The 16,691-nt window shown below is 40.4% G+C and overlaps 1 protein-coding gene and 1 long non-coding RNA gene across 6 annotated transcripts in view; one reads left to right on the top strand and one right to left on the bottom strand.

The window, feature by feature from the left end:
* The window catches only part of LOC101170938 (RNA-binding motif, single-stranded-interacting protein 3), a 365,275-nt gene that overhangs the window by 207,366 nt on the left and 141,218 nt on the right, over window positions 1-16,691 (top strand). The gene's annotated exons all lie outside the window — the stretch shown is intronic.
* On the bottom strand, window positions 12,185-13,416 carry LOC111948157. The gene is made up of 3 exons (XR_002874078.1): window positions 13,368-13,416; window positions 12,604-12,683; window positions 12,185-12,525 (listed from the first exon to the last, which is right to left on the bottom strand). It is a non-coding gene; the product is annotated as an uncharacterized LOC111948157 (long non-coding RNA).

Raw genomic sequence — 16,691 nt, 5'->3', positions numbered from 1 at the left:
TCTGTGATCACTTTAGTGAAAACCAACCTTCTCCGTGCATCATGCATGGAGCAACAGCATCTGTAGATTGACGGAGTGCAAAGGTCACATGACCCAACAGTTTGTAGGGATGGGTACCGTTTGGATTTTTTCCTGTGCCAAACCGGTGCTTCAAAAATGAAAAAAAAAACACATATGTTTCCCCAAAACAATTAAGTGTAACGAAGCAGCGTCCAATGGCGAATGAGAGCACTTCAATGTGTCTAAGATGCTTTATTTCCTTTCCTCTGACAGTCTGCATCTCCGTTGTAACGCACCCTGAAGTAAACACGGATTTCACCGTTCATCGCCACGACAACGGTCTTTTTTCAGAGCACTGTACACGTCACTCTGATCCATCTGGTCGCTGAATGAGAATCTTTGGCGGTGAAGTACAGAGAAACTCTCGCTTCGGCATTCCGACTGAAGCTCCGCCCACCCTAACATCCACACCCATTCTAATAAGAGACCAGCCACAATTGCTGGAAAAGTAAAATGACTGGATAGAATTGAACAGCAAAGCTGAATAGATCACAAGTGATTGACATGTTCGATAAGATGCACCATAACCTGCGTTTTTATACGGTAATGGTAGTATTGTATACATCAGCACCAGTACCCGTTCCTTCCCCGTTTGTGTCGTGTCCATTGGAAGGCAGTTCACCAGATCCGTGCTGGTTCCAGTCTTGGCTGGATATGGAGACATTAGACCTCAAAGTGTCTAAAAATTTGGAAAAATCCTGACAAGAGTTCAAAGACGTCCATTCAGGCTGTTCTGAAGCTATGTAGGTCTGGTAATTTTGGTGCAAAGCATCAAGTAAAACAATAAAGTATATGATAATGTGACATATAAACATACAAACATGTGGATCCTACTGTTTCCTGTTGTAAAGTTGAGCTGTTTTGTAACAGTGTGGATCTGGTCGGATTCTGTGTTCCTGAATCCAGTTGTTATTATTTTTTGAACTTGCATCTTGGAGGATGCGTCAGCGTTGCCTTTAGCCTAAAACGTGTAGTAACTCTTAAAAAAAAATCCATGTCTGCTGTGGCAGAGTTGTTGTTGCGATGCTCAACCATGACTGTATACGAGAACTGCTTGGAGTGAGTGTGACGTAGTTATCGCAATACGAATGTCGCCATGTTGGGGCCAGACGTTGTCAGTAAGCAGTGATTGGTCCGAGTTGGTTTGGATCAACGTTTTTATGCCGACTACTCTTGCATGTCGATCAGGAGTGAGCTTGTTGGAAGGCCACACCCCTATTCGAAAGCATGCTAAACAAAATCAAGCAGTTTGGACTGTGGGGGCCAACAGGCTCCACCTACTTTTATTGAAGCATCTGATTGGTCAGTGTATTATTTAATAAATTTAAGAAAAGAGGATTATGTTAAAAATAAAAAAAAAGGTATCCGAGCCAGAATCTGATCAATAGAATGACTGAGTAACAGCTGTTTAATAGAAGATTCTTGGAGCCACTTCCTGTTGGGAACACCAGATGGGAGGGGCCACTCTGTCCAGTTCTCACATACGTAATGTGCTCAATGCACCAGCCGTGTGATGAAATGGGAGGGGCTATGATGCAAAAAAGACTTTAAACTGCGCTGGAGGAACTCTACTGGGCTGAGGACATGAATGGAGGTGACAGAGACGCGTCCTTTTATCGTCCTGACAAGGTGTGTGTTTGCAGAAGGTTATGAGAGCGTTTCCGTGTGAACAGTTGTCCTGGTTTTGTCGGGCCGTGACCCTCCTGTTGTCATGTGTTGTTGAACATTATTAAAGTCGTGTGGTTGAAGCGGCAGGAGAGGTTGGAGGGAGGTGACAGACGGATGGACAAACAGAGACAGATGCGGATAACTTCCTGAAAATAGATCCCTGTGTCTTATTATATTATTCTGATTGTAATACGTCACTTTATTTTTCCCTTTGAGGCTCTTGTTTGGCTGCTAACTGATCACATAGGAGAAAACACAGCAGGCCTCCTCTGATGCCTCCTGATAGCACCTATTTCTGCACCATTGAAATATTCAGCTTTGTCAGAATATAAATAGGCGAGGTAAATGTCAATAGCATTGAAGCTATAAATATGGTGATGACTGTGAGGCTACACCATTACTGATTTTCTCCGTTCAGATGTAAGCATTTCATCTGATCCAACGCTCCTTGAAGCCAAGGAGGTTTGATGAGATGGAGGACGGTGCCTGTGAAGATGACAGAATGGATGACGACGTTGGCGGCAATTATTCTGATCAAATGGGATAGATTCTGACAGGGGGAGATGATATTTGGTGTGGTGCTCAGGTGGGCCATTTCTCAAATGTAGCATTTGGCCGCCCCCCCCAACGGCGTCCTTCCTCCAATATTTATAAGAGGCCCGGCTCTCGGCATACAGATCGGATCGTGGTCCGTCTGGGTTTAAGGCCACGCTTCGCCAATATTTTCACGAGAGGGGGGGGGGGTTTGTGTCCCAAAACAAAAGGGCTGACCTTTTGAAATAATCGCTGTTTGCATATGTGCGTGTGGGCACATTCACAAAATCATTTCCTATTTGCATGTGCAGAATAGTTTGCATGTGAATGCTCCCTTGCTCTGTTCACACAAATGAAAAGGCCAGCATTCCGCGCCGCGCTTTTATCACGCTTGAGAGAGGCATTAAGGAGTAGTTTGTTTTTATGGACTTCTTCTGCGTCTCTCTAACGTCTCCTTACAAAGGAATCACTGTCATCATTTCACCAGCTCCTCCTTCTCCGGCCTCCGTAGCTCCGCCTCTCGTCGTCTTCTCTTGCTGCTGTTCAAGCGTCCATATGAGTGAAAGGGGCTTTTTTCCTGTAGCCACATTGACTCCAACCCTCACCGCTCCCTGGAGGGGCAGGAGCGGGAATGCTGGCGTGCTCTAAAGGAAGTTTGTAGATATCAAACATGACGGACGAAAAGCTGCAGCAGGAACCGACGGTCCCTCGGCTCCGTTTTGTCACATATATCTCTGTGCTGCAAAGTAATAAACCAATAACAAGTCAAAGCCAGAGGCTTCGAGCTCATTTGATGAAACTGTCACAGTAATCAAGTTGCATCTTTTTCTCCTTCCGTGGCGCCATTAAAATGCGTTTATTAAGGTGTCTTATTTTAAAAACGCAGCTGCAAAGGAGGCGAGAATCAGAGGAAAAGAGGAAGCGTCTCCTGATTTCCTCCTCTGCGTCTCTCTCCTCTTGCTCCCCCTGGAATCTGAAAATACCAAGGCAGTAGAGATGAAACATCGCCTTCCTTTTGTCTTGCCCTCCCCTGGGGACGGTGACAGTGAGAGGGAGGAGAGGAGCCATAATTAAGACACCTTAAGGACATTTCCCTGCACCTCCCTCCCTGTCACTCACCTCCGCACCAGTTACAGATAAGAGCACTTAGCACACATCTCTGCTCCTCCGTCTGCTTCTTCACGACATTTAAGTGCAGATTTATGCCAGAACATGAAGGTCTGTTCTAAATATTTGCTTAAAAGAAAAATATGGGGGTTTTAGTGCTAGTAAATACAGGATTTTCAGCTTTAAAAAATATATATTTTGTCTTTACAATGCAGTTCTGAATTGATTTTAACTTTCAGGTTTTTATGTTTCACACATTTAATAAATATAGGAGTAAAGAAATCTTTACAATAACTTATTTTCTGTTTTGTTTTGTTTATTGTCTGATTCCGAGGGGAGTTTTATTTTGAAAAACTACCAGTTTCTGTTCACCACGCCTGTGTATGACGTTCACCTCGGTCCAAGTCGGTGACTTGACTAACTAAATTAATTTAAAGAGAAAACAAGGATTTTCTGAATGTTTCTTTGAGGAGAAAAAAAGCCATTGAAGAAATGGAGGAAGAATTTTTGACTTCAAAATAAAAGATAAATGAGGAGTTTCCTTTTAAATAAGGATTTATTCAATAAGCTGTTGTTCCCACGTACGAAACTTTGGATAAAGTGTGATGATTGACTTTCTATTACTGTATGTACTCTCATAATCAGGTTGCAAACATAAACGTAAAGCATAGATTTTTTTTTTAAATACCAGTTTTATGACGATTTATTTATCCGTCACGCCTTCAAAGTTGGACGCGGCTGAAGTTGGCGTCCGGTTTCTCCATTTAAGGTCGAAATCTGCACTTCCTTTTTTAAGGGTCCTACACAAAGTTTGAGTTTAAACAGCTGCAAATATTTTACAGAGAATAAAGATTCAGTAAAGTAATTGGAGGAACATTCACAAATGTTCATACAAAATGGTCTTACCAAGATTTCTTATTTTAAGAAAAACAGACATGTTCCTCAAACTAAGATTATTTTCCTTTAGAAAAACTTTCTTGATGAGATTTTCTTTCTTGTAGGTCAGAAAATAAGACCATTTTTCTTAACAAAGATTTTTTTAATTTATAAGATTCAGATGTTGCAGTGCAGGCAGACATCTGTTAAGACACTTTAGCACAGAAAATCCTAGCTTGTGATAAAGAGAAACACGATGAATTAGGATTCATTAAAAAGTACGATTTTTCGGAAATCGTAAAAGTAAACATGAACCAAAACATCTAATGATAGATGTTTTGGTTCATGGTTTATTTTTCTTATTCCATTTAAATCAGTTATTTTTGTTTTGATTACATTCTTAAGATAAAATTGTGAAAAACTTTAACCTCAGACTTTTATTTTCCCAATAGGAAACATTTCAGGGTGACTTACAAATGTATTTTTTAATAGAAGTCTTAAACAATTTTGATGTACGGTAGGCTGAGTGTGAAAAGTATATTAAAGGAGGTATTTTAACTCTTAAAGTACACAAAATACAGATTATAAAGACTAGAATGAGCCTCTCAGGGTGTGTTTGTGAGTTTGTTAAACAGAGCAGAGGCATGGATTTGTCTCTTCACTTCATGAAGTCCATTTTCTATGGCACTTTGTTCAGGTAGCTTTCCAAAGTGAGAAAACTGACACGTCGAGCAGACAAAATGATAACAAGCAAACGGAGCGTCGAGCCTTGCAGATGCAAAGCTGTCAACCAGCCGCTTGCTTCACTCACCACAGGCTGCCTTTTTCCCCTTGAGCCAATCAGACTGAATTATGGGAAGGGCGCCCTCGATTGTGGTGTCTGTGTCGGAGAGGTAATTCCGCCTGACAGCTGCTTGCTTTCAGACAACAGCCCGTCTTTATGGAAATCATCCCTCCCTGCGCCGCCGCTGCCGCCGCCGCAGCAGCAACTTTATGCTGATAACAACCTGGATGGAAACAAAACCATCCTTTTTTGTCCTTTTTTGAGCATATTTCTCTTTGGGATAGCCCGAAATGAGCAAAGCAGCAGAAATGCTGCTATTTCTTTTTAATGCACTATACATAGTTGTGGCTGATATGAACTTAAGATCTGACCAGCAAAGTCCTGTGATGCTCCTAACTGTTCAAAACAGCGGTGTTGCCAGGTAGAGTCACGATTTTCCCACCCAAAAGGCATCAAAAAAAGGCCAATACGTTAAACAGGAATTATTAGCCTGAAAGTGTGAAAAGTGTCATAAATGTTTACTGTAACGACACGTTCGCACAAACACACTTTGGACCGCCGTAAATCTTTATTGAAAATGTTCATAATTTTGACAAAATAATACCTGATGAAGACATAGTGAATGACCCTCCCACGAACAATGGTGACATCATTGATGACATCACTTCGCGAGAAACCATTAAAAAAAATGTGTGGGGCCAAAATCTCTAATGGGGTCCAAAAAAAATGTTTTCGAATCTACTAATGAAACCAAAACTCACGTGTCGGGGAGTTTAGAAAATTATGATGAGATAGATAATGTACCTACTGTGGCAAAGTGGAAAATTTGTCAATTTTCACATTTTCCTACATAGAAAACTTACACCAGATCATCCACTCCACCAGCTTAAGTCTACAACCACAACTGAAGTTTCATTGACCTTTGACCTTAAAAAGAGGCCACCATCTTTCGTACCACCTGAAGACTTTTACTTCTCCAAGGGATTTTGATGTAATGCCTCATAGCTCATCAAGCATCATTGGGAAAATACTTGAGGGAGAAAAATGCTGGTTTTATCATTTTTTTAATATTTTTTATAAAGTTTTATCAATTTTGAGCACCGTTATCGTGGTGAACTAGAAAATGTGCAGTTTTCCTTAAACTGGCATGTCAATGTTTCACTGAAATATTGTAAAAATTGAAAAACTGGCTCAAGTTGAACAGGACGATACGACATACGATATGAATACATTATAAATGGGGCATGGTTAACGAAAACACTCTGTTGCTAAGGAAACCTTGAAATAACTTTTGCCGATTCTTCTAAAAATTATATAGATCTGTTCGTCTGGCCCAGATGACCAGAAAATATAATAGTTGCTATGGAGATAAAACCTACAGAAAAGCAACAATTTGGACAAAATATTTTACTCGTGAATTTGTCACATGCTGCTCTGACCAGGTTGGCAGGAGAAGAGGGGAGGAATGAAGAACATGTAACTGCTAGTGAGGTGGCAAAGGTGGCTAGCTTCTGAGAGCCGTTTAACACCGCCTGCAGCTTTAAGTTTGTTTTTTACTCCTTTATTGTTTTTTTCTTGTATTATTATTTTGTGTTTTTCTTTAGAAGAACATGTTCTTGTTTGGTCTTATAAAAGACACTTCTATGCACTCAATGTGTTCACATTTTTGTCTGAATGTTGAATCATAAAATAAGATCCCCACAAATATTCAACAAGTTACTCCGTCTGAAAAACGATTTTTAAAATTTAAGACTTTCCGCTTTTTGGAATCAAACCTGCCTGATTGGGTGGGAAACCGCCCAATCTGGCAACACTGACTACTAGTGATTAAGTTTTTATCTAATAATTGATGCTATGATAGATACATTTTCTTCTGAAAGTCTCTCATTTTTTTCTTAAGTAAAACAGAAACCTAATGTTATTAATGAAATGTTTTCTTGCTTAAGCAGCAGGATTTAAAGCAGAGTTTAGCTGGATTTGCATTCCAAGAACTAGAATTAGCTGCCGAGAACATCGATAAAGTTTCTCCACGAATTGAATACCGAACGTTTATGAAACATGTAGAAGTCCTTGACCCATAAATCATCGGTGATGAGAAGTTCAGCCTGCTCCCTTTTTCTCCAATTCTCTGGATTTGTCTGTCCTCCTCTGCCGTCTTTGTCTCTCCTGAGCAAATTTCCTGTCAATATCACATTTATATTCATGTGAAAACAGACCCCACCCCCCCGGGTGGTCTGCATTCAGTCAGCAGTCCTCTTATTATCCTTTAAAGGTGACTCCTCTTACGTCTGAGCGCCGCTGACACCCGGGTCCCCACTGTTCGGCTCGACACGGGGTGACCTCTGTGCGGTAATCAAAGGCACCGCTGACGGTGCGGTTACGCCCGGCTGCTGACACCAGCTAACCCAGCCGAGCCCAGGTGGGTTAAGTTTGAGGGAACGCGGTGGGAATACGGAGCGCGGCGCACAGTGGGATAATTGGACAGACTTTAGGGATACAGGTGCTCAGTCAGCAGCATGACGCGCCTCTGTGTGCAATCTGTGCCACCTTGAATGCAGTGCCAATTCCCCTCTGACATCTGCCTCAGTGTCTGTTGGCAAAGCATATGGTGTCAGCGCGGTGATCAGCACTTTCCCTCGGAGACCGCCATCAACACAGGCATCCTGATGATTAAAGTCACTCACAGCAGCTCAGTCCCGACATATTTTTAGCCCACCATCCTCTAAATTTATACGCAGCATCCGGTTGAAGCTTGTCAGCACATAAACGCTCTTTGAGTTAGCCGGCCACTATAACCGGTGCGTCTCAAAGGAGGTGACAGCTGGACTTTCAGACCCGTTTTTAAAATCTGCAGCACTTTGGTTCATTTTCTTAACAGGACACAGATTCTCCTAACCTGCGTTTCTGCTTCATTTCACATTTAACTTGAAAAAATAAGTAAATAAAAGTGAAATCATCTTTTTTTTTAAATATATATATGCCTCGCAGCAGCAGTCATCAACTGAAGGGCCTGATTGTTTTTGTAATTATTCTTTATTTCTCTCCACATACACAAAACATCATCAAAATTTGCACCTAGCTAGTTCCCGATGAAGGTGAATTTTAGATGTACTGGAATATACCCCCCCCCCCCCCACAGAAAAAAAAGACATAAAAAATGGATGATTCTAAATTAAAACACGCATGTCGAGGATATCCGACGGAAGTTTTATGGGATGGCTACCGGACATTTTGTATCAAATTCTAAAATTTGGCCATTTTTCTATTTTCACACAAACTTTTGTTCGAGCGACCCTCACAGAATTTCACACACCAGTTTAAGTCTGCAACTTCAACATAAGTTTCCTTTGACCTTTGACCTTGGGTAGAGGTTGCCATCTTGAGTGTTCTTCCCAAAAAGTCGCCTTTAGTGCCTTCTGGAAATGTAAAATTCTCTGTTGGGATTTATATCTATCGCTTCCTAACTCGTCAAGTATCATTACGAAGTTTGTAAATTTTTAATGGTGTCAGCTTGGCGAGTTTGCAAAAGGGCTGTTCCCCTGTAGTTTGCACATTTTATTCCCATTATACGGTGATAATTAGATTCATGAATCGTTGGCTCAAGCTGAACATAGTTACTTGACATACATTTATGACATATAGGTGTGGTTTTAAAAACCTTAGTTGCTGAGGAAATCCAAAAATTTACTTTTGCAGATCCTTCTAAAAACGACATCAACCTGTTTGTCCCCACCAGGTGACCAACTTTTATGAAATTGTCACATGCAGCTCTGACCAGAGAGCAGGAGGGGTAGGGGTAAGGGGCAGATGAAATGGAGGGGGGGGCAGTTAACACAAAAGGCGAGGTTTGCAGCAAAATTGCTATTTTGTGTCTTAAGAAGGAATCATCTGCACATATGTAAATATCCAGTATGTTGCTTTCATTGAAGTGAGGTCTGCGGCGGCTCTGCTCACCACCGCCACCCCTCCCTTCTCCTGCAGCAGAAGTGATAGTTTTGAAGGGCAAAGCAAGTGAGACGGACCATCTGACAAGCTCTGGCTCCAAAGCACCTCCGCTGGCTGCACTGTATCTGCTGTCTAATTACGCTTCAATCATCTGCGGGAGCACGGCGTGGGGTAAATTATTTTGCAGAGCATTGCGGAGACCTGCCGAGCTGTGAGCGTGAGAGAAAGTGAGAAACAGATTCACAGTATTAAAAAAAAAATTAGGAAAAAGGGAGATGAGAGGGAGATAAAAAGTGAGATATTGCAGAAAGGAAAAGTGCTGGAAGGCGAGAATGATAGCGCTGCACCCATTGTGTCACAGACTGCCTGTTCTGCAGGAGCTGGGCCAGCACTAATGAGCAAAGGTAGAAAGTTTGTCCTCTTTCTGACAGAGATGAGTGTGAAGAAGGGGATTTGCTGGTTGATGGTTGTGAAGGAATGATAACTCACTGGAGGATATTCTGTTTGTGCTCAAAGGTGGATGGAGGTCTGAACAAATATACACTATTTTCTGAGAATGGCATTGGTGCAGAACAGGGTTGTGTTTTCGTCCCACATCTCCATACATGGTCCACGGATTAATCTGATGGATGGGTTGGGTATGTGCCAGGAGAGTGGCACATTCCGGACTGCATAGTGCCGAGTGTGAAAGTTGGTGGAGGAGGAATTGTGGTGTGGGGTTGTTGTTTGGAACTTGGCTCCTTAGTTCCAGTGAAAGGAACTCTGAATGTTTCAGAATACCAAAACACTAAGGACAATTCCATGCTCCCAACCTGGTTGGAAGAGTTTGGAAGGGGTCCTTCCTCTTCTAACATGACTGTGCACCAGTGCACAAAGCAAGGTCCATGAAGACATGGATGACAGAGTCTGGTGTGGATGAACTTAACTGACCTGCACAGAGTCCAGACCTGAACCCAATAGAACATTTTTGGGATGAATAAGAGCAGAGACTGAGAGCCAGGCCTTCTCCACCAACATCAGTGTGTGACCTCATCAATGTGCTTTTGGAAGAATGGTCCAAAATTCCTAGAAACACACTCCTCAACCTTCCAGACAGCCTTTCCAGAAGAGTTGAATCTGTATAGCTGCAAAAGGTGGCCCCACCTCATATTGAAGGGTCAAGAAAGGGATGGCACTTCAGTTCATATGAGTCAAAGGAAGGTGAGCCCAAACTTTTTTTTTTTTTTTATTTTTTTTTTATTATTTCATTTATCACATATCAAAAAAAAGTAAATAAAAACAGAATATATATAATATATATATATATAGAATATAGAATATAGAATATATATAATAATATAGAATATATATAATGCGGATGTGATGGATGGTTACCAAAAACCCATAAGGGACTTAACATGTGGCAACCCCCATAATGAGTCTATAAGCTAAAAAACAAGACCGTTCAGTAAATACAATACATAAAAAATCAATACATATTTAATTCATGCACTTACATTCCTTTATCAAACTAAAAATACATGCCATATGGAAAAGTACCATTGTTAAGAAGAAAGCTTTTTAGAGCTTTTTTAAATCGAGTTTGTGAAAGTACTTTGAGAGAGGAAAGAAGACTGTTCCAAATTTTACATCCTCTGTATAGGACACTAAACTGTGACTGAGTTATGCGAGAGAAAGGTGCTCTGATGAGACAGCTACCCCGAGTGGGATATTCATGGTATTCATTATTAAAATTCAACATGTTGGTGAAATGTTGGGGAAGACGTTTTCTATGGTGTCAAAATAGAGCCTAAAGTATTGCGCATCAAAACAGTAAAACCGCGCATCAAAACCCCAAATCTGCGAATCAAAATGCATAAATTGAGAACCAAAACCCACAATTTGCAACCAAAAGCCTTTCCCCAAAGCACAATCCTATTTCTCAGCTGCCGATTTGTTTTCTCGCCATTCTGAAATCCTGTTTTTGAGTTGCAGTTTTATTTTGAAACTGTTTTTTTGAGTTGCGCTTTTATTTTTTGAGTTGTGCTTTTATTTTTTGCGGTTTTGATTCTAAAACCTGTCGACACGTAAAAACAGCGACATGTCAGTCAAGGGGAGGGGAGGCGGGACATCCCTGATATCCAGAAGCTCATTGGCTACCGAATAAGACCGAGTCTTACGTCAACAGACCAGTTTAGAATGTGCCGGTAAGTTTCTCATGTTTTTCATATCTTTTACTATATTAAAATATCAAAATTGTACTTTATTTAACCAGAAGACGCCAGCACATTCAGATGAGGAGCTCCCCCAGTAGCTGCTAGTGAAAAAAGATGTTAGAAAGTTAGATGTTGCATGAAAAACTACCACCATTGTTCTCCTGTGTTAGCATGCTAGCTAGCTCAATGCTAGCGGGGTATCCAGCTCTTCTCATGACTTTTGTGGATTAAACAAAGTCGATTTTTTACCACAGTGTCAGGATCGGTCATGTCAACCTGGGAATAATTGCCCGTGGATTGTCACTATGGTTAATCAAATAGTTTTTTAAGAAGTACTTTCATGTATATATAAGGTTTTTCAATATTTCCTTAGGGATTACACAGATGGATTGAACAACAAAGCAACATATTGCTGCAAGAAAGTGACACCTTTCCTAGTTTGGGATCAAGTTAATCCCTATTTAAAATAAATAAATAAAAGAAACACAATTTTTATTTGAAGTACCAGAGCAAATTTCCCACAGGTGGGATCAATAAAGTTTTTCTGATTCTGAACTGTATTCCAAAATAATTTTCTCAACCTTAAAGATTGCAGGTTAACACAGGAAGTTACCTTTCACAATATGCAGCTACTGAGTAGCAATTAAGGTGTGTGTGTGTGTGTGTGTGTATATATATATAAATATATACACACACACTCATTTTAACTGTCTTAAATACATTTTTCTTTGTGTGCAGGATGCTGTGGACATTGGACGACAGACTAACTTAAACCAGGCAGAGCAGGAAACTGTTGGAGTTGTTGTTCCCTCTGTGGCTTGTCCTCTCTCCTCTCAGACCTGTTCAACCCTTGTGGGACATCAGAAAACCATGGCCAAGACATTAACATTTATGTACTGATCTATGCATGTCATCACAGCAGGATGTAACAAAAACTAACAATATGAACAGATCTCATCTGCCTTACAAAATACTGCCCCCCTTAAGAAAATAAATGGCTAATAATCACCACTGGTATTTTGTAAAGCTTCATTTTTTAATGTTTGACCATTGAATGTGTTTTGTACAAAAGACTGATGGTTTTGCAAAGATCTTTGAAACACAGAGTCAAGTGCATTAGATTCTGTGAAATTCTGAACCACAATTCAGAGAAATTAAAATAACTGTTTTTAAAACTCCTTAAAAGACTTGAGGTGGAAAAGTCACTGTTTTCGTACAGGCACTAAGAAATGGGAAGCAGACAGTGTGGTCAAAATGGACAACTATTTTAAAGGCTTCTCTTTCAGTTGACAGGAGATGTCTGTGAGCCTGCTGGACAGCCTTTGCATCACACTGGGACGTCTTTGGGGCCTGCATCTGGAAAGAAACAAAAACAGCAAAGTTAATTAACCAAAAAAAGAAGAGAAAAATTAAGATTAAATTTTTTTTCATTACCTTAAAGAAGATGTAGACATCCACGTCGTAGCTGCCTCAGTATTCCTGCCTTTTTTGTTATGGTATGCATAACAACGGCCCTTATAGAAAACAACAGACATACAGCAATAGTCAATTTTAAAACCACCACCCAATTAAATATACTAATAATTCTATTGATGTCTAATACTGGAATAATTTTAAGTGGAATAAAACACGTTTTTGCTGGTCTGCTACAATTTACTCTGCTCTGGTTCACTCGAATACCGGACTTCTGCCAGTCTGCATAGTGCAGACGCATACATTTTGAATAATATGGCACAGCAATATTGTTTCTCTGTTCAATAATTCCCCCTGTCTGTAAACCCTGAAAAATATTGAGAAACCTTATAGGTTATAACATATTTGATTAACCTTGAAAACCTTATATATACATGAAAGTACTTCTTAAAAAACTATTTGATTAACCATAGTGACAATCCACGGGCAATTATTCCCAGGTTGACATGACCGATCCTGACACTGTGGTAAAAAATCGACTTTGTTTAATCCACAAAAGTCATGAGAAGAGCTGGATACCCCGCTAGCATTGAGCTAGCTAGCATGCTAACACAGGAGAACAATGGTGGTAGTTTTTCATGCAACATCTAACTTTCTAACATCTTTTTTCACTAGCAGCTACTGGGGGAGCTCCTCATCTGAATGTGCTGGCGTCCTCTGGTTAAATAAAGTACAATTTTGATATTTTAATATAGTAAAAGATATGAAAAACATGAGAAACTTACCGGCACATTCTAAACTGGTCTGTTGACGTAAGACTCGGTCTTATTCGGTAGCCAATGAGCTTCTGGATATCAGGGATGTCCCGCCTCCCCTCCCCTTGACTGACATGTCGCTGTTTTTACGTGTCGACAGGTTTTAGAATCAAAACCGCAAAAAATAAAAGCGCAACTCAAAAAATAAAAGCGCAACTCAAAAAGACAGTTTCAAAATAAAACTGCAACTCAAAAACAGGATTTCAGAATGGCGAGAAAACAAATCGGCAGCTGAGAAATAGGATTGTGCTTTGGGGAAAGGCTTTTGGTTGCAAATTGTGGGTTTTGGTTCTCAATTTATGCATTTTGATTCGCAGATTTGGGGTTTTGATGCGCAATACTTTAGGCTCTATTTTGACACCATAGTTTTCCAATAGAATTGAAAACAAACTGACCAGTTTGAAGTTGATTGACTTGATAGATACTCAGGACACTGGCCTGACAAAACAAAGGTTGAGATGAATGCCGATGTCCTACATTGAATATTATTCTCAGAGCTCGTTTTTGTAGACGCAGAATAGGTTCAAGTTTAGTTTGATGTGTACTAGCCCAAGCAATATTGCTGAAACTAATATATGGATACATCATTGAATAGTACAACATAATTGCAACCTTGGTATTCATCAAATGACGGGTTTTACCTAGGATACCCACAATTTTGGCAATTTCTGTACTAATAAAACTAACATGAGGTTTCCAGGATAAGGATTTGTCCACTAGTACACCAAGGAAACCAACACAGCTAACATTTTCGATTTGAATATTATCAATTTGTATTTTCAAAGAGAAATCCATGGCATTTGATTTTAGACCTAACAATTATCAACTATTGGTAATGTAGTGTATGTCCTCCAGTATCAGTAAAATGTCACCAAAAAACACAGTTTTCATCAGAATGGGAACAAATGGTTGCCGTGGTGTGTTTGTGCAAACCGTTTCTGTTCACGGAAAGAGTCCAATCCTCAGACTGCTTCCCGCTTCCATCATGATGCACAATCCGAGCGTTATTTACTGGAAAACCCAACACTCTGATTCATGCAGGGCCTTTTATTGCTTTTAATGATCTTTTTGGGGCACAATGTTTTTGCAAGTATCCATTAAAGACCGGCGTATTAGGTTCCCACGCCATGCACACGGCTGTCTGCACCCCATTATATACTCCAAAAAGAAGGTGACCCATCACAGCGCTGATTGAGCCTGACTGCTGTGTTTTTTTTGAATGGAAAACGGAGACTGGAATCCTGTCCTGCAGATTCCTCTCAGGAATATTAGTTTGTAATTAGTTCTTTTCTGTAGTTTGTTTGATTGCATTCCACTCTGCCTGCAAAACTGAATTCTAATTAAAGCCCAATTTAAATGCTTGTATTTCTGGATGTGTGAATTGCTGTCTGTTCTGGTCTCCGGTTGCGTCAAATGGGTAAATCGTGGCGCTAAAAGAGAACAGCGTTTTCCGTCTGCTGCCATTCTAGCTTTGAAGCAAACATAAATATGGCTTTTTTTCAGGCAGAGTAATGGCCACATTGTGCTGTTATTAGAATCTCTTTGATGTGGCAACTGTGCCAACCTGCTCGCTGTCTCCGCGAATTGATCGGGCTCAATTAGAGGGCCCGCAGAGACGGCGTTCAAAGGACTCGGCTTCCACGCTTGACGCTGACACACATAGACCAGGTGAAACGCTTTGCATTCATTTACTCAGCTGGCCCCGAGAAGACAGCCCCATAATAGACCAGAGTATTGGAAAATCAATGGTGAAGCTTCAGTGTTAAGAAAAGCTTTCATCAAGAATGTTTGGTTTATTCTTTAATCAGTATCACTGTTTAATTTCCCACAGCTGTGGGCTTACAAGAGCTTTACCTACAAAACTATCTTTTACAAACATCTCTCTGTTTCCCTTTTCGCCTCTGAAAGCATATCAGTCACCATTCCTGCTCTCCTCACTGATTCCGCTGACCCATTTCTGTGCTTCATCAGTCAAATAAATGAACTGGAGGACAGGATTCTTCGGTGACAGGCTCAAGTCTCCCATCTTCACTGTTTTGTCACTTTACTCGTCTGGTGCTGCACCACCACTCCTCTGCGTCCGTTTCGCACCGCAAATAAAGAAATGAACGTCCTTCAGTTTTAAAAAATCAAAACATAAGAGGAGATGAAGGCTCCTCTGCAAAATCAGCTCAAACTGAGCTCCAAGGATGTCTGCTTCACGAAGCAGTGTCACAAAAAAGTCTGTGTCACACAGCCACGATGTATATTTTGTGCTTTTTCCACGTATGATATTTCAGTCTTTCGTGATCCATGCGTGATAAACGTAGTTCATACATGTTTCTTGCGTTCGTCGATGTGTGCAGATGTCCGTCGAGGGTTTCGGCCAACAGGAGTTGTTCAAAATCTTTGGTAGAATTCAGTATCTAATGGTGTTTTACGTAGTTTATACGCAATCATTACGTAAATCTTAGGCAATTGTATGCAATTTTTGCGAGAACCATTTGCAAATTTGTGTCTTTCCACGACTGTTCTACGTATGTCTAACGAACTCTTCACGCATGTACCACCAATGTATAACTTTTATATCTTTTATATCACATATACTGTGCACATATCATGTTAAAATTACTTAATCGACATACGAATCAATAATGAATTGCAGATAAACAGCGGAATAATCACGCACGGTTCACATTCTACATGGATTGACGTATTCTTTGCGTGGTTTTAACATGGTTTATTAGTGATGCATCTGTGAAAATTTCATGTAAAGAACCACAACATTTCTCATATTTTCCACATAAATTCACGTATGACCAAATCTCATTCGCGCAAAATGCGCTAAATGTACGTAGTAGCTGTGTGACACGGCCTGAAGATTGTTACTTCTAAACTCCTTACGACACTGAGGCATGAAATCAGCCTTTTTCTTTTGCATAGTTTTCCTGATCCTCAACAGCTTCTTTCTAAGCAAATCCTTCTTTTGTTTTCTCATTATACCGTTCACCCAACAAAATAATACTGTGGCGTCAGCAGTTCTGGCAGACATGCAGCAGGTCCTGTGGACTGACAAGTAGGGACTTATAGCATCGTCTTCAAGCACAGCAGCATTTTTGCCAACGCAGCTTTATCAAAAGATTCAAATTGGAGGACGAAACTCGTGTTGTTTTCAGCTTTTGTAAAACTAAAAGTACATTTAGAAAGAATCGAAGATGGGAGGAGCTGTATCTATAGCGACCGTTAAACCTATATAACCATTCGATCCATCCCTATCTCACTAGCATGATCAACACTTTCCTTAAAAACCCACTG

Source organism: Oryzias latipes, chromosome 11, assembly GCF_002234675.1.
Source record: "Oryzias latipes chromosome 11, ASM223467v1".
Lineage (NCBI taxonomy): Eukaryota > Metazoa > Chordata > Actinopteri > Beloniformes > Adrianichthyidae > Oryzias > Oryzias latipes.
The sequence above is the reverse complement of the archived record's forward strand: the minus strand, read 5'-3'. Positions and strand labels throughout refer to the sequence as shown.